The sequence below is a fragment of the Platalea leucorodia genome, assembly GCF_965183815.1.
Source record: "Platalea leucorodia genome assembly, chromosome: 12".
Classification (NCBI taxonomy): domain Eukaryota; kingdom Metazoa; phylum Chordata; class Aves; order Pelecaniformes; family Threskiornithidae; genus Platalea; species Platalea leucorodia.
The window spans coordinates 2,095,070-2,120,652 of record NC_138834.1 but is presented as its reverse complement, the minus strand read 5'-3'; the positions used below and the strand labels follow the sequence as shown (position 1 = coordinate 2,120,652).

The following is a 25,583-nucleotide window of genomic DNA, read 5'->3' as shown; positions in this document are numbered from 1 at the left end:
GGAAGCTGGCCAGGATCTCAGTAGCCCCAGTGGGAGTCTGTACCAGCGGGAGGAAGCTCGGCATCGCGGTAGGACTGGCTCTTGAAGTCCGCTCTGCTCTTCCCAAATGCAGAGTCAGAAATTATTACAGAGGTTGTTGGGGTTTTATTTCATGCTGGGGTCATTGCAGTGTTGCATGATGAAGAGGTGCAAGCTAAGGCCACAGGAGCAGCAAATGGCTTTTGAATTCTTCTGGTTTATTATCAGGCTGGGTGTTTTCTTAGGAGTCACAAAGTATTGTTCTGCTTGGGTCATGCTGGAATCAGGCTCAGACTGGGACCAGAAATCCGACTTCCAAAACGCTCCACACCCAGTGCTGAATTCTCTGACGGGCCCACCAAGCACTGAAACAGCCGCATGTGTATGGGGCTTGCTAGTGTAGTCTGTCCAAAAGATACAGTGAGCACAGTGTCAGCCTTAGGAAAGTAAAAATAGTAATTTTACATCAGCTATCTATCCCCACTCACTGCTCCCAGCGGATTTAGAGTGCAGCTGAGAATCCGTCCTCACAATTTTGCCTGAAAGGCAGCTCTCTGAAAGATATTTCCTGCAACAAAAATATGTGTCCCAAGTAGGAGAAGACTTTGCTCAGAGAAGCGCAGCCAGGGAGCGAAGCACGGAGAAGAACAGCTGGGAAGAGCGATATTGTGCCTTGTTGCGCCCAGAAGAGCCGAGGGGGGCCGGCTGAGACGGCGGCGCTGGGAGGCTGCGTGCCCCGGCGCTGCCGTGCGAGGGCTGAGTGCGGTTAGCGGAGAGCGTACGGCAGTCGCAAGCACACGGAATAGTGTGGGTACTTAAGAGAAGCACGTTGAGGTTAAATGCACTACATCGTTCTTTTTCACCAGTCTAAGGTACAGGGTTGATGAAACCAATGAGCTTATTTGCTCCTCCTTTGACTTTTCGTCTCGTTTCCCATGTTTCCTCTAAAGAGCAGCAGATATCTCTCAAAGACCAGGATGGTGTCCGTCAGCAACGGCTTATAAAAGAAGAGAAAGAAGCTGCTAGCATTCTTTCCTGTCACTTGATTGTAAAATAAAGACTTAATATTCTTAATAACTTTTTGCTTTTAGAGTAGAAGTTGAATCCCATCGCTTCCCTAGGCAATGAAGTGGTGGCAACAGTTGAGTGAAATCTCAGCCGATGTGAATGAGAAAGTATTTTGACTGGAGGTTTTGCTGCTTGTAAGGGTTTGTAGTTGTCAGGAACTTAGAACTTCTTCATTTTGGTGGCAAACACTTTGGGGAAAAAGAGCCCTGATTACAAATTTGTCTACATCACGCATCTGAGAGAGATGTGAGTGTTCAGAGTCTCCTGCTTTAACTGACGGGCTGCATCTTTACTCCTAAAGGCTTAGTACTGGGAAACGTAATCAAATGTTGCCTTCCAATTTCAGTGTCCTTATTAGAAAATACTGGCAAGTACCTCTGTGACTGCCCAAGCCCTTCTGGGTTTTGTGGTACCAACACTAGCAAGAGAAATACCTCCCAGGCTCTTGAGTCACAGGCAGCAATGTGGTGTTACACATGAAAATAAGCTCTATGAGCCAAACACGGGTATCGGAAACCCCTGCAAACCATTCAGACTAGGAAATTTCAGTTCTAAAGAAGAGTCTAATTTCAAAACAGTGCTTTGGGAGAGAATCAGTGTACCAGTGTGAACTTTTGGCTACACTGAGGTCTTAAACACTGACATGATTATGAGAGGGTTTTCCTTGTTTGTTAATGTTTTTAGCTGAAGTTTCTTGCCTAACTTCAGAGACTTAAGCATATGTTAAATCTGCCTACTTGCCAAGAAGGCTTTCTGGGAAGGGAGATTAATTCAAAAATTGCCTCAAATTCCCAATTCAGGCTTCTGGTCTTGCAGCATGTTCTGTGCCGCTGAGTTGTCGTGTTCGTGCGAAGGTCGGTGCGGACCGAGCACGCAGTCTGTGCGTGCAGTTATTAGCTCGTCTTGTCCAACAGTCTGTATTCTGGAAGAGGTGGCATGCTGAGAATTTTGATGCTGAATAATTTTTAGACTTGTGGGGCCATGGATTAGGGAAGTTTTTGATTTGAAGAATGATTCTTAGTGACTCACCTGAGGGATTTCTCTTTATTAAACTAACAAGGAAAGAAAACATTGAGCGGTTCAGACTTCGAAGACCTCATCAAATTCCTGCTTCTGCTATGGTGAATTTGATTAGGGAAGAGAAGGAGTTTCACATGATCCCAAAAGCTTTTGTGTTATACTTGCTTCTTGTTAGTCCACTAAATGGCCTTAGTCTCCTCACACTTGATCTATGCCTGACCTACACGTCAGCAAACAGCAACTCCTTTTTGTAACCTTTAAAAAAAAAACTCAGCCGAGTTTTAATAAAGGTACAGCTAACTTGCAAAACATCCGCATGTCTAAAGCCAGTTACTTGAAAAGAGATTTTAGATCTTCTGAGAAGCCATGCTGAGCGTAGTGGGATCTTTCTTCCCAGTTCAAGGGTGACATTTTGGACTGCACAGAGTGCTGATAAAATTTCTGTGACTGGCAAAGTTTCCCTGAAGCCCAGTGTCTGATTGTCAGCACAAAGGTATATTTGGACGGGTTTTGGAGTGATGTGTGAGCATCAACATTTCCTGACATCAGATGAACCATCTTCCTTCCTACGTTATGGACAGACTGGTGTTGCGAGTGCTCTGTCCTTAGCAGGACAGGTGTTTTAGTGTTCGGTTTTTGTTGTAAACTGGGTGAACGATGCTAGAAGACACTGTTGGCCAGTGAAAATACGTTGACAAGGTCACGTGTAGCCTATAAAATTCCTGTTGCTTTAGATCCAGCTGACAGGCATCCTTTAGACTTGAATATTGCTTTGTAACCTTCCCAAGGACCTCCAGAGCTGAAATATTTGACAAGAAAACTGAAGCTCAACACCAAGGTCTTCCCTGCTCATGAATTTTTCATGTCTTTGTTTGAAAAATGCTAGGCAGTAAAACCCTCTCGTTATCTCTGCTGTAAGGCACAGTAATTAACATTCACACTGGGAAAAAAACCCAAAACAAAACAAAACAAAAAGAACTGTCTTGTTTCTGTTGAAGCTTAATTGCTTTGTTGATTTTATCTTTTGGGTTTGTGTGTGTTAGTGAATTGCCCCCACTCCCGCTCCCTTCTTTCTCGTCCTTCTTCCTCGCTCACCCTTCCTATTGCAGATCCCAACAGCAGGCTCCTGGAAGTCAGCAAAATGTAGACCATTGGCTATGGTCAGGTCAGGATCCAGCCTTGAAGCCTACACCTTCCCATGAAACAGGGTTGGTTAACTAACCCTGCAGATAGTTGGCATTATTAAAGCTCTCTTTTGCATTTAGGTGCTGATAAACTCTTTTGTCATGATCGGTTTAGTAAAAGCGATGACATCTTACACTTGGCAGCCAAGGCTGAAACAACCCTGTGCAGCAACAGCTCCCTCCTGCTATGCTCTTCCATCCTGAGTTTGTATCAAATCGATGCCCTGTGTCGCGGTTCTGTTAAAATCTTCGTATTTGATGTTACAGTCAGGACAAATCTTGTGTCAGAGAAGGGTAGGATAGATTGATACACGCTGGCACGTATCCAGACATGCCTAGATCTCACACTGGTATCCCAATAAAATATTGCCAGCCTGAAAATATATCTTGGACAATTGTCTAAAGTTTATCTGAAAGCCCTTAAAATATGCAAGGGTATTCCCTGTCCTTAAAGGGAATCACCCTTATCCGATGCAAGCCCTGGCGTGTTCCAGGTGTTGCTTTTCTCAGGGAACGAGACCTGATGCTTCCCAGGGCTGCGCTTTCCAGTCCCTTCTCTGATCTCCTTCGCGTTAATAAATCTGACCAGAGAGAAGGCACACAAGATCCGTATTCCTCAGTCTTTCTACGGTAGCTGAAATGAACTTTTCATCTTGTTAACGTTCCTCGTAGCCTGTGACAGTGGCTTTGAGTCACTGTTACAAGTTTTGGTAGAGGATTATGAAGATCAAAACCTCTGTGCAACTGTTGTCCCCTCCCGCCAAGCCCACCTTCTCTTCATATTGAGCAACAGAGAGATCACAGTCTGAAACCAAATAACAGATGAAGGAGCTTCTTTGCAGTACTTATTATTATTCTATAGGTGCTATGACTCTTATTGATGTGCGGATCAGCCCAGAACAGTAGTTCTAGACTACTACCCAAAAGTCAAGCACAGTTTCCCTGCTCGCTGATGGGACTACATTGCTTTAGGGGGTGAGGAGATGGGCTTGAAGCAACTCAAAGTCCTAAAGCTGGCAGAGGCCAGGAGCCCACCCTGCCATCATCCTCCCCACTGACCCAGACCCATTCTCATCTCACCCTCTAGCTTCATTCCCCACCCTAGACTCCAGTGTCCCAACAAGTTTTTAAACTTCTCCGTGCTGGGACTTGCTTTTCAAATGCTCCATAAAAATTGCAGCGACTCGGGTGAATTGGAGCCCGAGACCCCGTCTCTCCCCGAGGAACTGAGGTGGTGCATGCTGTACGGGTGCGCTCATGCTGATCTCCCAGTGGCGGTATCCATTTTATGCACCGTGGGCAAATGTGTGATTGCATGTGTTAATGGAAAGATAACTGTGTAGCTTGACTGGGCTTTTTTGGGGCAAACAGCTACGTCTTGTGCACAAATGACAAATTATTGTGCGTTGTGAAGTATACAATGGCTTTGACGCTCTCATCGGTATGATAGCAGCCGTGTAGGAACAGGTTAACCACTATTCAGCTCTCTGGCAAACTTTCCTAACCCCTAATTATTAGCTGCGTTATCAATGAATATCTGAGCAATCCTTTTTTTTTTTTTTCTTAAATGGAAAATCCTGAATCTAGTCCTTATTGCTGCTGAAAGGAAAATGAGTATGCTGATTACCTACATGCCAGTTGCTCCATCAATTCAATGTAGGAAAACAATTATGGTTTGGAAAATTTGCAGTTCATTTGCATTAAGAGAAAAAAATCTTTATTCAAAGATAATTATTGCTTAAGAACTTGCTACAAAAATACCAATGGATTTTTCTTTTTAAATATTGTTTAATATTCATAATATGTTACACCGAAGAAAAGTACATATACCTGCCTATCTGTCAAAGGTAGGACTCGTGAACAATAGATACTGTTCTACATGGGAAGTGCAAAAAGCTTTAGCTAGGATAAGGGTCATTATCATCATTAGTATTATCATTTTATTCCTCCTTAAACTCTGAAATAAATTGAACCAAGACTTTTCAACAGTTAAGAACCTGAGGGAGTTTAATTAACCCGTTAAAGAAAATTCCACTACAGAGTTTAAGAGTGATGAGGAAAAATTTAACTTAATGTATTTTAGTTGATCAAAGCACAATCCATGGAACAAAAGCTTCTGAACATAATTTTTTCAGCCTCCCCTAGATGTTGAAGAGCATTAAGCCTTTAAAAATTATCATTAATGCATGTCAACTCCCCCAGTTTCATTTTCTAGTGACTTTGAGCAGATGTAGTTCACATTTATAACCAGCATGATCTTCACCATCTGAACATTCATGATTTGATGAAATAAGACCCTTGAGACGTAATGTTTTATTCCCTCGGGGTGAGATGTACCCATGAAGTGACTCAGATGGAAAGCTTGTATCTGTTACACCGACTAAACTTTCTCTCTGTGGTGGCACCAAGGCTGTCACATCGGTGGGCGGCGCGGTTTGATTGGCAGTACCGTTCTGAAGGTCGTTTTGCTCAATGTATTCAAAGTGAGACAGATGTGGCTTTTTTTTTCAGTTCTTACTCTGATTAATTGCCTCATTCAATTTCAACTCTATTGCAGTTAAACATTAATTCAGTAGGACTTAATAATGTATTCATTTATGATCTTGCTTGTGCATTAATGACAATGATTTGCTGTTTTTTTAATTATAGGGATCCATGCAACGCGTATTTTACATCCACTTACAGGAAAATGCTATACGCTCTTGTTCTTTTATGTCAGATAAATTAAACACTCAAAGAAGGGCTGAAGTACTTTATGAAATATTTCATTCTAAATATTTGCTGCAAAATATGTATTGCTACAGACGCTAGCTTTAAAAACCCTTGGAAAAGATTTGTGCATACCTAGGGATTACATCTTTTCATACATTATGTGAGCGATAGTCCTAGACCTCTACAAGAGCATGCTACAGAAAAACGTGCATCCTGCCTAATCAGAAAGTGCCTTTGTTTCGTTGTAACGCTAATTAGGAGGTTTGCTTTGGTTTGGCTTTCTTTTGTTTCCGTTCTTTCCAGTCATTCAGGCACTGGAGGATGAGCGGGTTAATGCGGTTTCTGCATCGCGACAACATGCCTCCTAACCACCGGGCATCTCCGGCGGACCCCTCTTTCCCTGTCCCCCAATACTGTTTTTGAAGTCAGCTCACAAAGAATTTGCGAAGTTTGAAGTGCAACTGCATTGCGTCTGTAGTGGCTTTGAGCCTACGCGGTTTTTGTGTTACTGGGACTTTCCTTGGTCACGTTTCTTATTCCATAAAACACACTGTAGTACAAAACCAATTTGTGTTCTCTAGGCCTCCACGTCTATTTCTGCATCGTAATGGCGATCAAAAGTAAATATTCACATGCAGAGAATTTCATTGTTCTGTGCCTACGCTTTTGGTACGTTTTGTCGTTATTGTTCTTTCAAACCAAAGGGTAAATAACCATTACGCGCAGTCTCTGCTCCCACCGATACGGTATCCAATCTTCCTTGGTACTTACAGAGAATTAGAGCCACACGTCTTCTCTGCGTGGCACGGGGCACAGCTACCTGCTGGGACTTTTGTCTCGGTCAGACGTGGCTGGAGCTGAAACTGCTAGTTTGCCTGGTAATCCGTAGCTGGTTACCAGGCTGGGCATTAACGGTGCTCCTGACTGCATGGATGTGGTTTTCCTATGGTCGCATTAATACTACACATGGTTCCTGCTAGCATAATTACTTAGTATAGCTTGAAAGGTCTGATCACCTACCGCTAAAATGACACTTTAATGGGGATTACAGTTTTCCAGCTCAAGTGTTCCGTAGCTTTAATTAAGCAGGAAAAGGCCAGATCAGTAGCAGAGTCAACATCTCTCTGTTGGATGGCATTCTGTTTTGATCCCGAGCTGTATATTGGTCCCATGCGAGTGATGTATTGGGATGGTCTTTTTGCTGTAGGTTATTTTACGCATTCAGCTCTCTAATAAGAAAAACGTTCGGATGCTGTGAGCCACGTCTTGTTCATCTGCTGTAGGTTTCATTCTTCCCCCCCCCATCCTGAAGTCCGGTTTCAAAATTTCTGATGAAAGCTAGAGAGGAATTGCCTATTTTTCTCTCTTTTTCCACTCTCCAGTCTGAGGCTACATCTTTTTTCTCCCTTGCTCATGTCAAACTAAATAATTTTTTTTCATTCTCATTACTGCAGAACTACTCTTGGGAAGATATTTGTTTATATTCCACTAAGGTCATTAGATTTTAAGGGTTTGGTTCAGCAAATATTTAGGGGTTCCTGAGCTGAGATATCTCTATGTCTCATGAGTCGATGGGAGCATTTCTGATGATGGTAGAGGGAGGCAAACCAGTGTTTTTCAAATAATTACCAGCTATATGTCTTAAATATCTTCATCTATCTGTCTTAAATATCTTCACTGGGGCATTGAATTCTCCTTCTCTCTTATACATTTGTTTATCCACTTGAAATTTAAAGCATTTCTTAGTGTCTCATGGGTTCTTCAATCTTTGGGCAGTTAGTTTAAACTTCTGTACAGTTTTTTATTTGCTGATCTGGATTGCATTGGGGCATCCACCAGCCTAATCCAGAAATTCTAATTAGCACTTCACATCTTCAAAGCATTGTACAAACATGAACTAATCATATATTAATCATGCTGAATTTTATGTTGGCTTATGTATTCTCTCTCATGTGCTGTGCATTACCACCTGTCATATTATGAGCCATAGTGTTTGAGAGATGAGTCCAAGCTCTTCAGCTTTGTGTTCTTCAGAAGAAAGGCAGTTGTCTAAAAATAGCTCCTACTCCTTTTCTTCATTGTCTTTATCATTGGGTACTATCATTAGTCATTTGAAAAATGACTATCCTTGTTTCTGTGGATTGTCCAGTGATGATTGCCCTAATCTGCTTGCTCTGATTTCTGCTTGTTCTGATTGTTGGTTCACTTAGCTGTTCTCCGTCAGTCTGTGGGTTCTGGAGCTGCTGAATAGCGTGCCGTATTGCTTTAATTTGGAAAAAAAAATGTGCAGCGTTCATGCCAAAACTGGTGATTCTTCTTCACTAAGCCCATTTAATTAATTTGGAATCTCCCTCTCTCTCCTTGCTATTTGTTTCTAAATAAAATCGTAAGAAGTTGTTAGGATACCAATAGCGGGTCGTTTAATGAGCGCATTAGCGCTCTGCTAGGGCTGTCTGTTATACATGCGACCCTGTTGCTAGTGCAGTGGTTCCGATTCACATCTTGTCAGGCGTGACCTAGCTACAGGATCTACTAAAAATAAAACCACAGTAGGTTTATTTTTAATAGTCACTCCTTGAGGAAAATAAGCAAATTTAATCATGAGGAAAATTAGCAAGAGAGCATCTAATAAAGTATCCTGCTCTCACACTGCGGGTAAAGATTTAGAACCCGGTCCTGCGGGATGCGAGCTCCATCATTTCCCACCGTCTACAGCTCATTGCAAAAGCTGTGCCCAGGTGATTTCCAAAGTTCAGGCGGAGCCTCGTGGAGCAGTGCTAGACACCGCAGGGCGGTCACGAGCAGCAGAGCATCGGAGGCGCCGGCTGTTCGGTAGGTGCTGCAGGGTCCTGCAGGTTTTCAGGTTGCTGAGTGTTACAGAAACTTGTAATTCACGCTGGCTGTGCTCAGAGGATTATTTCTGATCCTCACCTCTATTAACTCCAGCGTGATGTAATTTGCTTAGACATTACCATGCTCATTACATGTTAACTTCCCATACTTACCATGTACTATGCCTCCCAGAGGAAAATACTGAATTCAGAACAAAAAAGATTTAGAGTTCATACACTTAAAAAAATGCATAAAACTTTGGCAGGAGCAGAATATTAAAGTGATATATCTTCCTAATAACCAAAATAAGCAGTATTGTGTTGTTGCTGTAGGAATTTTTCAGTCAACCTTGGTTAGTTATTTGAAATATGTTAGGATGATGGTTCCCACTCAGGTATTTCATTTGTTTGTTTTTTAGAATGGAAAACTTCTGAGAACAGATTGTGCTGAAAACTTTTGTGCACTAACTGCAGAAAGTACGAAAACTTGTGTGTGGACCAAAGTTACAAATACACTCACGCTTCAGAGCAAAATACGCTTTTTGTTGGCCTTTAATGGCTTAGTACCGCATTTCTTGACATTGCATTAAATCAGATCAATACAGTACATGAGGAAAAACACCACACTGTGCATTTATCATGCGCGTCATTGTTCTTAGAGGTCATCAGATAAGCAAATAAGAAAGTGATTTCTCATTTCTTATTTTCAATGAGCAATTACTAGTGACGTTGAAGTCTATTATGCATCGTTACTTGTTTGGTGTCCTTTATTAAAAAAGAAGTGTAGAGGTTTAGTGAAAGGTTTTTAGCTAACCAGAGAGTTGTAGAAATAGAGGGAGCTCACTTCAAGCAAATTCTTTATGAAAAGTGAATATTATTACACATTTTCTTCATCAGGTCTTAGCAGTGTGTTCTCAAAACAGGACTGTGTGATGAAAGGTGCATCATTACTATCCTTCAAGAGTGAAGAAAATCGAGGCACAGACTCACACAGCAAATTGGTGTTCAAGTTGGGAAGTAACCTCAGTCCTGGCTTGCACTCTTGTCTCCTAACCACTTCGCTGCTTTCAAAGCCTCCAGCGTATGAGCAGCAGAGAGAAAGAAAAAGTGAATGTTACCAGTAACATTTGTAATAAAATTAGTAGGAACTATTTTATTAACTTCTGGTGCGGTGCAGGAGTACCTTTATACTGTCGCTGGTGGAGGAACAGCCAGGGTAAAGAAGCAAACATCCAGCAAAGGTGGCTTATGTGCAGAGCAATGTCTCTTGCTCTGCTCCACTAATGGTAGCTATGGCAACCTCAGGACATTAACTTATGCAGTGATTGCAAGCCGTGAGCATCAAAGCAAGTAATTAGGGAGACAAATGGGAAGTCTTGATGGATTCTTCCATCAAGATCAAAGCTTTATATAAGTTTTTCATTAATTTGGGAACAAGCACTGGGATGATTTGTATGTTCTGTTAGGCTATCAATGAAAATTGGGACCAAAGCTAGATTGTTTTGTAATTTTTCAAGGAAGGGCCACTCAACCCAGTCAAAAACCTTCTTAATAGCAGTGATAGTAAATCAGGAGTGCGCTAGTTGAATCAGGCCATTGGAGTATTCAGCACACTGCTAGATGTTTTCAGCAGAAATATAATTGTGCTGAACTTGGGTTGTCCTCGTCATTACCAGAAATATTAACCGTAACTCAAAAATTTTAAGAATGCAATATTTAATCCATGAAGTGTGCTTCTAAGGATTCATAGGATTAGGGGATTCGGTCTCAATATCTTCAGATCAAGAATGGAGGGTTGCTGGTTGAAATTTAATGACATGTGCTGTATAGATGCTCTGAACTGATGGTCTGTGGGCCCTTCTGGCTTTATACTCTAACCTGTCTTTGTTACTGAGACCGGGCAGCATAAACCCTGTGGACAGCATGAAGTCCTCAGATAACAGGGGACATCATAAATTATCTGAAGCAACAATGAGTAATTGTAGCGTAGATCTTTACACAAACCTTTGGATGGGCAAGTTCTCTATATGGGGAGTTTAGAGTAAATTTGCAAATATAATTTTTCATATTTTCCCCCAACTGCAAGCATTTCAATAACCGTAGGCTATATTTCCCTATTTCCAAGATTTGCTTTTCTGAAAGGTAACTTATCTAAATTGGGCAGGAGTTTTTCAAATGAGTGAAACTTCCACAGCACTTCATTGAGTATAGAGCCTCATGTAGGATGCAGCAATAGTCCCTAGAGCATCAATAACTTCATTTGGTTGGGATTTTGAGGCAGGCATTAATATTTGGGTTGGGCTTTCATTTTTAATTGATGAGGGAAAAGACTATCTGCCTTTCTTTCCTCCTTGATAACGCAAGCTTCTCTTTAGTAACTTCAAACACCCCAATTCTTCAGTTAAAGGCAAATTAAGTTTTCCTGTATTTCAAATTAGCTCTCTGAGGGTGGCATCAGCTCTGTTTCTTTTATGTTTAAGTCCCAGTTCTTTAATCTGTTTCTAATACATTCTGTTCAGCAATTTTGCATTTCTGTTTTAGTGGAAGCAATGCTGATTAATTCCTTCTTATGACATCTGTGGCTGCATCCTAGATTAAACCTACTCTAATACAGAGCCTATCATTAAGTGTTAAATATTCTTGCAAGGCTACTTAAATTAGATTCAACATCAGTGGATCATTTAGTAGAGAGTCGTTAATTCTCCATCTTATGGCAAGGCCACATTCTGGTGATGCTTTTAATCACAAGATTATTGAGGTATGATTTGAAAGGGATATGCTGCCCATATTTTGCCTTTGGGCAAATTATGAAAGGTCAAGTTGCCAAGGAAACAAAACTAAGATAACATTACTAATTCCTGAGTCCGAGAGTTGTCTTTCCTGATCATATCATTTGCTCAACATACATGCTTAGAAAAGATACCAGCTAACGCTCTCTCTGCCATTTAGTTCCACAGAAAATGGCTTCATAATTCTTGCTCTTCTAGGTTGTGTTCATAGCGATGACGAGGCTCACCAGAATCCTTTGCCTCCGTAGGACTCTCAGATTGGTTGCTTTGATGGTTTACGGACATGGTAAACATTATTCCTAGTTTATAGAAGGGAAGAAAAGGAAGGGAAGGGTTAGGATTTACATATTCAAAGGTAGCTGCAAACTTAAGATTTTAGCAGTCTTGACAGTCTAATTTCCAGCTCTTTAGAGAATCCAGATGTTCATAAAGTGAAGAGCACTTGATAACACCACTTCAGTAAGGCACCTCAAGTTCACCACTCAGAATCACAAAGCCCTGAAATTTTTCTTCTGGTCACAAGTCAGGCCAGCGGCAGAGCCAGAAACGGCTCTCCAGTATTTGCTGCTATCCAGACAGTCGTGCTTCCTCTTTGGCTGTTCCTTTCTTTTTTCATTTGCTATTGCAGGTGGGAAGCAGCAGCACAGGGTTGGCTCCAGTGCAGCAGAACCTGCATGGAGCGGTAGCGTGCTGTGATGAGCCTCTTGCTGCCTCTTTCTCCCTTCCATATACGTGGGTGTGTGTCTGTGTGTCCAATTCCTTGTCCTTCCTTTGGACAACTCATGAAAAAGGAATCATTTTATTTGCTGAAGGATCAGCATCCGAAATTGTGGGAGATTGTGTCCTTAAATTTCCATTCTGAACTGTGCTGTGTCGTAGGGCACTGCATAATGAATACGACCCTGCCAATCAAGACACTCTGTTTTATATCACTTATTACTAAATTGAAAATGGTGTTTTACTACAGCAATAAAGGGCTGGTACAGCATGAGGTACATTTTTATACAACTCTATGAACTTTGTCATTGAAAACATTATAGCCTTGAATTTGAGAGCACAGTGGAAGGCAATATAATTTGATTACCTATATTAATCAAGTAGAGTACAACATATAAAACCAGTAATGCATAAGTCTGACTGGAGCCAGATAACCCTCTTGTGCATCTTAGAAAGATTTATTTTCAGTAATATAATTCATTTGACATGAAAGTATCATAATTGCAGTTGCTAGGAAGGATTTCTTTCTTTCCTTTTTTAGGGAAAAAAACTATCATGCTCTCAAGAGCAGCTTGTTCCTTTAAAGCTCTGCTTACTGAAAATTGAAAACAAAGATTTGTTTTTGTAATTGTGGCAATTTTTCATTAGCCAGCTGAGCTAACGAAGTGGTTTGTTTTGAATGCTATTTCTGCTTCATAAACAAAAGTGTGTTAGGTGTGAATTTAAAAGAAATTTTTGCTGATGTACATTGATTAGCATGAGACCCTGTCATTCCCAACCTGTGCTGCTAAAAGCTGGCCAGAAGCTCTTGAGCTCCCAGTTATCCGTGCAAGTACTTTGCGTAAATGCTGAGGAGAACCTTCCCACACTCCAGCTCCACGAAAAGGCTTTAAAGCGTATTTAAAGATACCTAATTACTCTGCAGCCCATGAAAACCCCTCTTGTTATTGTATGTGCAGTAGTGACACTTACTAATAGTAGCATTATTGTGAGTTGCTATTTATGCATTTTATTGCTACGTGTGGCTGCAACCCGCACGTGCGCTGGTTGGTGTATCACAGCTGATACAGCAAAAATCACGAGTTAGAACAGAAGTACTGGCTGGGCCGCACCGCCCGTCGGAGCAGGAAGGCCTGCCTGCTTCGTAGTGCCAGCGCGCACAAACTGAGAGGCGTTAAAACATCGTGGTCGAGGTATTTTCCAGTTCTTCAAACAGATTTCACATTCGCCTTTGTTCATAATAACCTATTGGAAAAGGAAAAGTTTCTATAATTCAATGTACTCTCACTCCGTGACAAATGCGTCATCGTTTGTTCCATCTAATTATTAGCAGTTTTATCATCGTGCTCATAATAATGGTTCCCGATTAAAGGCGATAGAGTTCATTCCCAAACAGTCGATGTTTGTAGTCCCATCTCATTATCGGTCCACAGTGCAGTAAGTTGTTTTTTCCATTCTTGCTCTTCAGCCTTCTGTTCTTTTTCTCTTATTTCCCCTCCCGTTGAGATGTTTCCTCCTTCCTTTATTCTCTAATCGCTCCAGTCTGGATTAGCCATACAGGGGGTGTCACTACCGAGGAACGACTTTGACGTGTTGGAGCTTCCATTCATAAATGCCATCTCTCTACACAACTGAGCATTTCCACATCAGTCCTGGAAGAAAAATGCAAATTAAAAAAAAAAAAACTGTAGTGACAACAGTTAGGTTAAATGTCCTTGAGCGTGTTCGGAAAGTTTCAGGATAGTTTAGCTAAGGACACTTGCATTCCCATCTTTCAACGTGTGCTGCCAGCCCTTGTCTCGATCTGTGAGGTCAGTGCTGGTCAAACTACCTTTGCAGTCTGAACGCAGAACCCTGAGGCAGGAGGCTCCATCTTGTAACCATTACATTTACATCAATCATTGGCGTTTTGGGGGCTGACAAGAACAAATTAGTATCTAGGGGGGTCGGAAGAGAGTAGTAGTAGATGTACTAAGGTAGCGGGGAGCCTTTACAATGTCACATGAAATAGCAAATATATTTTTTTAAAATTGCTTAATGTTTAAAGGTTTGTCGTTTAGTGGTCCAAAGAAGTGTTTTCCAGGAAATGGCATAGGTCTTGAAGCTTTTATATTTAGCTTTGTCAAGGCATAATGCTGTAGGAGTGAATAACCAACTACGTTATTTTCTTATCAAATTAGCTTGCAGCCTCTGCTATATTCCTTAGATTATATTAAAGACACCCAAATGTACGCCCTAGGCAATGCTTGTCCTTCAGTTCCAAGACTTACCGACTTTAATATTTTTAAGATCTAAATGGAACGAAAGGAAAAAAAAAAGATTTAATTTGCATTGTATTAATGTTAATGACTACTGCTGGAGATTTTCGGGGGGTGGGGGGGTGGGGTGTTTTTACCTTTTGTATTTTAAATCTTTTTGACTTCTGTCTTGGTGAATTTCTTTGCTTCGGGGTAGCTTCCCTGTGGCGAGTGGGACATCCCTCCCTCAAGGTTTATTTTAAATGCAGTGGTTGAAATCTGCAAGCACGTGCTCTGAGGGTTTTCTTGGGGGAACAGGTCTTCTGTAGATGTCTCAATTCTTGTGCTACACCTTTTACCAGATTTGAATGTTAATGTTCAATAACGCAAACATTAACGGTAGCTATTGTAAGCTTTATATTTTTTAGCCACAACAACATAAACCTTGCCACCAGTTAAATAGCAGTGGAATTAAATGATATTAATTATTATATTAATTATATATAAGTATTGTAAATCTTGTCCCTGCCAGCAACAGGGACTTCCCTTAGTGGCTAAAGGCATTCAACGAAACAAGGCAGCGGATTCACATAACCTTCCTATATTCATTAAGTTAAAAATGAACCGTACTTCATTTCACTGAATTGATGTATGTTGAGAACACAGTGGGTGCTCTGGACTGCTTTCCAAGTGCGAAGTCCCTAACTGAATAGCCTGCTGAAATGTTACATAGAGCACCACAGCGGTGTGTTTCCAGGTGCGTAGCCTGGCACCCGAGCTTCACCCCAGCCGGCTTCAGGTTGGCTTCAGCACACTCGTCCTGCCCGGGCCAGAATGAGCCGCTCCAAGGCACAGCGGAGATTTGCCTTCCTACCTAAAGGATGCCAGCTCCCATTCAGAAGTTAATCCCCACTTCTGAGTGTTCATGTTAGAAATTTTGGGGTGTCCAGCTTGCATTTGAATGGAAAAATCTGTGATATACTTGGGGAGGAACTTTAGAGTCATCAGGTGGATGTCTTCACGCATAGCCTTGTATGTTCTTCTGTTGCTGCACCACTTGGACTTACAGGGGAAGTAAGGAAGAAGGAAGGTGGCAGCATGAGAAAAAGTGTGTGTGTGTAAAAAAAATGAAATAAAATAAACCTTCCTGTGAATCGGCTGTACCAAACCACGGCACATTTCATAACCAGAGATCATCGCCCTCATTCCGGAGGGTGCCTGTTATTGAGGAGGATACTAAGGTATTAAGAAATGCCTTTCCTCCCGAGTTCCATGCTGAAGCCCCCTCTAACAGCTTCCTGCAGCTAATAATGGTTCTGCACCGAGGGAAGACAGCCATGCATGTTCTCCACTAAATAAATATGTAAATGAAACTTCCAAACAGAGTCACATACCATGGAGTCAGAGAGCTGAGAATAACTAAATGCTTTCCATTAGAGCAGGGGTACTTCAACAAATCCTGTTATTTTGTAGTGGCCCAGTACTTTTTGGTGACCCCATAATGACATGGACATGGCACAGTAATGGACTAGATTGGCAGTCCAAATAGAAGAAGAAAACTCATGTTTATAGTAAGTGCGTAGTTATAGTAAGTGAGATCATTATAGTTATAGTAAGTGAGATCATTATGGTTAAAGTGGCTTTTGGCTATATCCATATTAAGTCCTAAACTCCTCCTTAATTTTAAGGAAAGCTTATACCCCCCCAAACTGCAGCAGCCTCTAATTGTTGTAAATAATGACTTAAAGCCACTTTTCCTAAGTGGCATAGCCTGTCTAGGCATCCTTGCATTAAACAAAATCAGCCTTGCTCTGCACTGTGAGTCACGGCAAATCCTCTCTTGGTTTCTGCTCCCCCTGGAGAGCGCGAGGGGCCGAAGCGGCCGGGGCAGGGGGGCAGGTAGCTCCAAGCCAGGAGGCTCCTGGTGAAGGGGAGGCAGCAAGGCAAGATGTCTCTTGCAAGCAAATGGCGTTAGTCATAGCTTAAAACTGTAGAATAAGAAAGTAAGGGATGTTTCTCTGGTTCTTTAGTGGAAGCCCATATACAGCACTGAAGCCGTAATGTCTCCAAGAATGTCTGTCTAATGAAAAGAAAATGAGTGACGGGTGACACAATGCCCAAGCGAGGGGAGAATGAAAAGAACTTCTGAGCACTTCAGAAGAGAAGCAAACTGCATCTCTTTTCTCGTCAGAGTCTCCTCCATTTCGTAAATTGGTGAAATGCAGTGTCAGCCATTCAACTTGGCGTGCACTCTGCTTTCAATTACCCAAGCGTGGCTGTAGGATCGCACCGCTGGAGCTGTGTGGAAATGAGCTGAAATAGGAAAGAGGTGAAAAAGCTGCAGTTCATTAGTTGTGTGGTCCTTGCAAATGCTGGGCTAAACTTGGCCCGTAATTCACATTACCCCTTGGTATAATCATAGGCGTTACAAGTGCAAATGACCTCCTGCATTGTCCAATCTCTCTCTCTTGGCAAATATGGGCTGAAATTAAGCATGAGATTGTACGTGTGCAGCTGGCTGTCTTTGGGTTTCCCAAAGCATCCGTCCCAAGGGTACCAGAATTCTGCAACTGTGGGTATAATGCGTCAATCACGATCAGTAAATTGACTTCGAGGCAGCTGTATCAACCTACCATTAAATACTTAGAACGGGTCCAAATAGTGAGAGGGAGAGAGATTATATGTTGAAAGAGATACATGGAGATAGATGGATAGATCGATCAATCAATCAATCGATCGATGGATCTCCTTTTTTCTAACCATAGAATAGAATAGATTGATTCTCGAAAAGACATCATTAAATCATCCAAAAATTATGGAAAAGCATTATACTAGTATATTAAGGCCTAAGTAGGAGGTGTAATATGGTAAACCAGCCAGAAAGCCTCTCTTAAATGTGGTACAAACATTGCTGTGTAGATGGCCTTGGATGCTGACTTTTCTATTTTTAATCAATGTGTCTTTATTAAACACTTATGTAGCAACATTCATCTGTGTAGGCTCCAGTAAAAGACTACGTTATGGAAAGATATTTCCACCTTTCCTATGGGGGGGAAGGGCAGGGATGTGGGAAACCAAGAGAAATCTGGTGGCTCCTGCAGCTTTTTCAAGATGGGTCGGTCACTCTCTCCCATGAACTAGGTCATATTTAGACTTGGCTTGAAAGCAGGCAGCTGCAGATCTTACTTTGTAGATCTCAAGGAATAATTTGTGATTATCCCTTTTTTCTTAAAAGTGCTTTCCTGTATATAGGTGTAATAATAAAGAAACCATTTTCAGCATAAAAGATGTGCTTGTCAAGCCACAGCAATGATTTTCCAGTTGCTGGCTTTTTTAGTTGTGCAGCCTTCTAATATTTCTGCTTGAATTCTTTCACGACAGAAGCAAATGAAAATTACACCGTGGTTTTTAGGTCTCTGTTCCCTGTTTTTTGCTTGTCATGTCATGAACTTCTTCGAAGCAGTGAAATGGCAGCCCATCTCCCTGAGAGCTCCAGACAGATTTCTAAAGTTGTCTTGTTAACAGCTTGTCAGAAACCTACATTTCAGTCTCGCTGAGTTTATATCATGCAAAAAAAAAAAAAAATCTTGCTGGAAATTATGATTTTTACAGGTTCTGACATTTTTCTAAAGAACTGAAATGCTCAAGGCTGCTGTCTCCCTTAACAGGCTGTGCTGTTTTGGGTAATATTCTGCGTTGCATCAACTGAACATCAGAGCAACATTCAATTTCTTCCCTTTAACGTGTTCTTTGAATTATTTAAGGTGTTTTGATGTTGGCTAGAATTTGTAACAAAGTCCTCCAGCTTTTATCCTAAAATATCAAAAAGGTTGAGATTTTTTCCTTCCCCCCCTCCCTTTTCTCCCTCTTCCCTAACCCTTCCTCCCTCCCCCCTCCCGCTTTTAATAGATCCTTGCATGGATCATCAGGGGACTTTCTTTTATGTTGTACAGCATGAAATGACTTAGTCAGGGTCCTCCTGATTAATTTATGAGTGCTAAGGAAAAGGGAAGGGGGGAAAAAACAGTCCTTGAGGGATTGACCCTAAGCTACAGCAGATCAACTCAATTTTATGGAATGAAAAGAGACTTAAACAGTATTTTTAGCGTCGGCCCCTGGACCCGCAGAGGTAGGGAAGCTCCCTGCGCCTGGCAGGCTGAAGCAGGACGCGGGGTCCCCATCTCCCCGGGTGGCTGATGGAGCGGAGTGCGGCTTCAGAGGCGCCGAGCACTTTTAGAGTTAAAGCTGTGGCAGATTGGTGGATTAATGTGCTCTGCCTCCCAGGGACAAATGCTCTTTTTTTTTTTTTTTTCTTTTTTTCTTTTTTTTCTTTTTCCCTCCCCCTTGCTCCCTCCTTCCCTACCCTGGGCTTGCAGATGACAGCTGTTGGTCACTTAACAAAATGTCCTCTTGATTGCTGCTTCACAACAGGGGCCCCCTCAGACCAAACAGCACATAGCCCGTACAATGCATCACTGCCCCTCAAAATTAGTTATAGTGCTCAGGGCTATTCTCGGCTGCCATAGCTAATACTCTCTTGCTGTTCTTCTCTCCCCCCCTGCCCTCCCCCTCCACAGACAAAGGCTCAGCCTATACATCTGTAGTGCTCATAACCTCCCCTTCCCCCAGCCAAATGCTGAGGAGAGAAAGGGAAAGGGAAAAAAAAAAAAATTGCTGCCCTGAGGCTCAATCTGTTTCTTACAGCTCTAGCCCGGCACTTGGAAGCCTGAGCTGGTCTAGCCATAGGGAGGCCCTGACTCATTTCATCAAACTGTCAGGGAGGCAGCGGAGCTAAGAGGACTCTGCTGCCTGGGGCAAGTTCAAGTCAACATTCGATTTCCGTCCTCCCCCGGCCCCCGCCTCTCGCCTGGACACTTTCTGCGCTCTGGATCTAAACTTCTCCCCGAGCTGCAGCAGCTCACAGCTTCTTGCCAGGAGGAAGGACTTGTGGGACCTTATAAAGGACACAGTGGCAAAATTGCTGCAATAAATCAGTGGCCCTCTGACACTTGGCGGTAGCTTAATGTTTTGGCACTTTCTTTCCTGTGTATGCCTCAAGTCCCATTAGCAGGCTTTTCTGTCAGTCTGGCTCATGATAAAACTCTCTCTTCCTATCATCTTAAGCAAGCCCCTGCAGACATGAATCCGATGCCAGACTTAATAGGAAACAACGCCCTCCCCCTGCACACACAAGCGCGCATCCGTGCGCGCCGCTGCTGCGGGCTGCTCCCTGGAAGTTAGCGCAGAGGGCAGGCGGAGGAGGAGGGCTCTGAAAAGTAGGCTTGCTTTTGCTTCTTCCTTTAAAAGAAAACATTAACAAACCGGGATTTAAGCCTAATGCTTCCCCGAGCCTTGCTATTAAAAGAAAGTTCAGTAACTAAATATGGTTGGAAATAAGAAGATAGCAGTAACATGGCCATCCTCTGGGACTGTGTGAGTGGGTGCAGGCATCTACACTGTTCATATATTCTATGCAACTTTTTACATCTCTATTCTACCCTGCCAGCTTGCATTGTAATATTATAGGCGGTATATTTAATATTTTTGCCTCCTCTTCTCTCAGCCTTACGCTTCCCCAGACAATTTTAGTTGCAGGTAGACTGCTTAGATTACATGTCCCTCCAGGCTGGGATCTGTTTTTTTCACATGGCTAGCTTAGCTGTCTATCACCCTCTGCTTAATCGTAATATAAATAATATCTGTAGGTATGTGTGTTTGTGTGCAAAGAAAAAACAAGCCTTTCTGTCAGCTGTTTGGGCAGGAACCTGTAATTTCTGTGCTGTACAGTGGCTGGCACAACGGGGCCCTATAGCCTTGAGGCTGTGTAGGCACAACCTGGATCATAAACCTCTGGTTTTGGGTGGAATAGGAGATACCGCGTTCACGTGGATAAGCTGAGGTGACTTCTGTGCAATTCTCCAAAGCTTGGAGGATGTGGCCCCATTTCAGATAACAGAGTGTTTCTCTGCACCTAACCGATGACTTAACACCCAAGTGTTGCCCGTCTTGTTGCAGTCTTGCGAGACTTGGGTTGTTTTTGTTTTCGTTTCTTGGAGCTCTCGTTCCTGGCATGAGGCAGTTTATGTGAATATCTGATTCACGTTCATTACCGTAGCGCTTTTATTTTGTGAAGAAAAACTGGGTGATCTGGAAGTTAAAACGTTGCGGGTAAGAAAAGAGTCAAAGGATGTTTTCATGATTCTTAAACTCACCGGAAACCATCCAGAATCACAGTACAAACAATTTTAATATAGACTGGAAGGAGCCTGGTGCCCGTGGAGGTGTCCCGGAGCACAGAGCCTACATGCTGCTTCTGCGGATGCTGCTTTTTTGGAAAGATCTATGCATAGCTCATTCCAGGCCTGCTCCCCTTCTGCACTCAGAAAACCTGAACTTACATGGCTAAAACGCTCTGCAGCTGTGCTAATTGCCTGAATGCTGCGGTGGAGCCAGCGATGACGCTACTGAACGGCTCTGACTCTCGGTCCACCAGAAAACCTTTGTAGCGGAGATCTAGCTTTATTTGCAGTGACGCTGTTGTGTGGAGTGATCTGATTTATGCTTGTATGTCAGGCGAACCACAGCGGGTAATGTTTGTATTTCCCGTTTCAACCTCAGCTTGTTTGGGATGAGGGAGGGGTTAGAGGTTTAGTTTCAGTTCAGTGCAGGCAGGTGTGCTACTGGTGGCATCTACATCCCCACGGTAAGAGAAGGCCCTTCTCCATATACGCCCTTGCCTCTGTTTTACAGTAGCCACAAGTCCATCTTTCTTCCCTGTTGAGATCATTTGTACAAGCAAGGGCTGGAACGCATCGTAACTCCTTGCCTGGTGGGAAAGGCATGATGGAGGGGGGCCTTGAAATGTGAATTTCCACCTCAGCCGTCAAAAAAAAAAAGGAAGCCACAGGGCCTAGTCTATACAGATGGGAGCTCTGTCTCTGATTCCTCAGGTCTTTTGGGTGCAACAGGGGAACGGGTGGGACGGAGGGGATGGTGGGGTTGCTGCTGTTGCTTAGGTGGAGATTAGGAAAGCGCCAGCTTTTCCTGCTGTTTCACTCCCTACTTCATCCGGAGCCTGAAGCTCCATCGGGAGCACGGGCCGCTGGCCGCTGGTCTGGCCGGGCCGAGGGCCCGCGTCTGCACAACGCGCGTCCTCCTCCGCGGGCCGCAGGGGCAAGGAGGGAGGGGCAAGGCCTTTTTGCCGCGCACCGAGCCGATGCTACCTGCGTTACGTCTTGTTTCTGCTTAACCTTACCTCACGGGAGGCTTTTTCTGGCTGGAATCTGTCACTGCAAGAATTTGTTTCCAAAAAGCAGCACAATTAGGGGTCGGCTTTGCAAACATTCTTGGTGGAATTGAGAGCCAATTGGCACAACCCAGTGAATAATCCTTTTAGGAGCCTTTATGAACCCAGCACAATGGCTGTTTACAGTTTCGCTTATAGACCAGGAGTGTTAACAGGCCTTTAGAAAAATCCAGGTAATTGAAGCTTTTGTCTTTCAATGAGCCCCCGTAGCTGTCAACAGTTGCCATTCTCCACATTTTCTTTAACTTTTTTGTTTTGACAAGGGCTTTTGTCCCCCGACAACAGCTGCGTGGGAGGTGAGGCCGGCTGGGTGGCTGAGGAGCCTTGGCCCGCGCCGCCTTCCTAGGGGAGCGCCACCGGCCTCCTCCTCGCCAGGCCGGAGCAAGTTGTCTTTTAAGACACAGAAAATCCTCTGGGACAAACCAAAGTTTCTCTTACGAACTTCATTATTCATTTCAACATCCCGGCGATGCAACGCACCAGCCTCGGTCTCTCTTTGTCGACCCAGGGCGTTGCAGGGGCGGGCGGCGGAGGCGAGGAGGCTGGAGAGGAGCGGGTGCGCGGAGGCTGAAGGCTGTTACCACAGAAACTGAACCAGCCCGTTCAAATCGTGTTTTTTAACAGCACCCCCGAAGGGAAGGGGTCAACAGCGGTTCTGTTTTTCGCAGATCTCTCCGGGCGGGTTTGGTTTTGCTGTTGTTGTTTTTCTCGGTGCCATTGCGTGTTCAGCAGCCTGTGGGTTCCTGTTTTTCAATGCGAATGTGGGAGCCTGTTTCTTTAACATAAAAAGAAGAAAACCTAAGCGAATTCTGAAGCTTGGGGGTTTTTTCCACCAAAGCTGAGGTATTTTCTTCAGGAGTCGGTGGGAGATTAACGTGGTTGGTAGCCATGAGTCTCAAGCTCCGTTTTCCAGGATGCTGTATGTTAAGCAGAAGTCCAAATTTTATAAATAATGGTGTGTTAATTCTTCCCCCCAGTCTCTCATCATGTAGACTGCTTAGTAGCTTTGGGTCAGTTTGGGACTTCGTTCTCACGTGGGTTGAGATGTGGTATTTTGGCGGTTTAAAAGCCACGCGGTAGGAATCGATACGGGGACAGCTGGTGTGCACGAGTGAGCCCTACGCGGCTGGGAGAGGTGGGAGAGGACAGCTCTTTCGTAAGGCAAACGAGAAATTATGCAACTTGCTGCCAGAAATACGGCTTTTAAAGCAGCCGGCTTGCAGTCGCAGCTGCACGGTGGGCTCCGTGTCCGCACAGAGCTACGTTTGCATGCGGATCTGCATCCGCAGCCCCACTGGCTTCTTCAGTTGCAGGACTGATGCGGTCATGATTAAAGTAAGAAAGATATAATCTAAAATGAAACAAAATTCTTTGCTGTCCTTTCCATTTTAAAAACAATTAATTATGGAGTATTTACAGATCCTGAATGGGGAAAAATGTATACTCAGAGAGCAGATGTTTGCTTCATTCGTATGTCTGTTTATAAAATTTAGCATGTGGATTTGATGGTTCACTGGCTTTTTGCGACTTTCACTGATCTACATGAGGCAAAGTTGCATATCAGTACAAAGCAAAATTAGGCATCTAAATAAAGCAATTCTGCACCTTTCAGTAATGCAAACCATCTGTACTAGGTTTTTATACTCATTATAGACATACAAATTTTTGAGGTCAAATCTGCTTTCAACAAGAAAAAGCCTGTCCTCTGTTTTTTTAAATATCATAATGCAGTAAGAAATAGGAAGACAAGTTTTGTTACAAAAACAGAGAGCAAGACTAAAATACTATGTTGTATTTGAATAATAATGGTTACTAAAGTTCCCCAAAATTGTTTACATCGGCTCTCAAATATTTTTAAGCTAAATTTATTAAGGTTTACAGTACTGTGGTTTTATTAAACCAGGCCTCACAGGTAAAAGCGTCTGAGTTTTAATGATAATTTTGAGTGTTTTCTACTCAATATATTTCTGAGTTTAATTTATTTAATTTTTTTATTACTTGCGTGTATCATCCTTTAAGTCCGTGTAAGAATTAAAATTTGTATTGGTGTTGCCTAAGCATACAATTTTAAGCAACGCAGAGCTGGGTGTACTAACTAATTTTTATGCCATTTTTGTGATAGGTGTAATTCCGTTGTAACATGCTTTAGTCTGAACTGTGGAGGTTGAATCACATCATCAAAACATTCTGCCTCTAGAATATGAGTGTGCAGGTTGAACGAGCGCAATGATTAAAATGGTAACGTAGGATACTTTAGCGTAGACCAGGTTTAAAGGGTAGAATAACATGGTCTTCGTGACCCACTCAATTATGGTAGTACTTTGGGGGAATGCACCCTCCTTGTAGCATTCTGACTTGATTTCAGCCCCCCGGGTGGAGGTGGAAGGCTTCCCTTGGGTCAGCTGGCGTTTCTCAGGAGCATGTAAATAATAACAAGTGTACTGCTGTGACTGCATCTCCCCCCCCTTGTTTTTGATGAATGTGTTGCTTTGTCAGCGTGAGTTTGCACTGTCTTGTGCAAGCGCAAATGCAGCAGGTACTGGGGCAGCCTTTGCCCAGTGAATCTGTTTCAGCGTGGCTCAGTGGTGATGGAAAATTAGTCCTGTTCCAGGCCCGGAGCAGAGACTTCTAATTGTTCATGGTTGCATGGCACGGGTTTGGGAGAGTCGGCAAATGGCTGCTGCTGCTGATTTATCGGGACTGATTTTACTTTTGATCTGAATGTCTGGCTTGTGAAAAAACAGAAACTGTGTTTCCTAGAATAATTTTCATAAATCTCGGTGACGGAATAGAAGTCCCCAACGAAGGCACAAACGGCTTGTGAGAAGGCATGTGCTAAAGACGTGGCTATCTGACGGTCTTGCCTTCCGTGCACAAAGTAATTGGCTAGGGCTTAATGCAGTCATAACCAATAACCCTGGTTATTCCCATAGGACTTGCCCACCCGCTGCTCCCCGGCCCCTGCAGCGCAGTGTCCTGCCTTCCTGTAATTTCTTCCATTTTTGCTTCAGGTTCTTTTTTTCCCAGAACAGTTACAGATACAATTAGAGCTGTGCCCATCCTTCGAAACAGTTGGATTTCTCTGTGAAAAACGTGCTGTGGATCAGGTGGGGCAGTGTAAAGCGGCTTCATTGTGAAAGAAAAAGACTTCTGCTTAGTCAGGACTATAGAAAAACAGGTTCCTTAAACCAAGCGTTTCCACTGCAGTTAAATGGAAACGAGGAGTCAGCTGGGAAGCTGAGCAGTCTTCACTGCAGGATCACTGTGGGAGAGCCCTCCGCTGTATCCTCATCCTCCCTGTGCTTGGTGTGTTTCAGAGAATTTAAGAGTAAAAGGTTCCTCAAGTGTTTGGGGTCAATCATTTCATGTGAAGAAGAAGAGGTTAAATAGTCTCAAAAAACTGCAGAAAACTAAGACTGTAACAGCTGAAATTTCTGCCTTATAACTTTAGGATAAAAGGATGTGACAGGAGAGATCCCCCCCGGCTCCGTGACGAGCAGGAGCTGGACAAAATGACCACACAGATCTATTCCTTCTTCTACATTCATGATGCTGAAGCACGTGCATTCTCACGGACCGTTTCCGCATTTGTAGCTTGCCATTGCTGGCCTGCAGAGTCCCCTCTTGTTGAACCCGTGAGCTCGATAGGGTGCCGCCAGTTACGGAAGCCCACCCGGACCATCCCCATCAGCAGCTGGCTG

The 25,583-nt window shown here is 43.2% G+C and overlaps 1 protein-coding gene across 17 annotated transcripts in view; it reads left to right on the top strand.

Annotated features, from left to right (window-relative positions):
* The window catches only part of FBRSL1 (fibrosin like 1), a gene marked incomplete at its 5' end in the record, with an annotated part of 551,881 nt that overhangs the window by 340,919 nt on the left and 185,379 nt on the right, over positions 1-25,583 (top strand). The gene's annotated exons all lie outside the window — the stretch shown is intronic.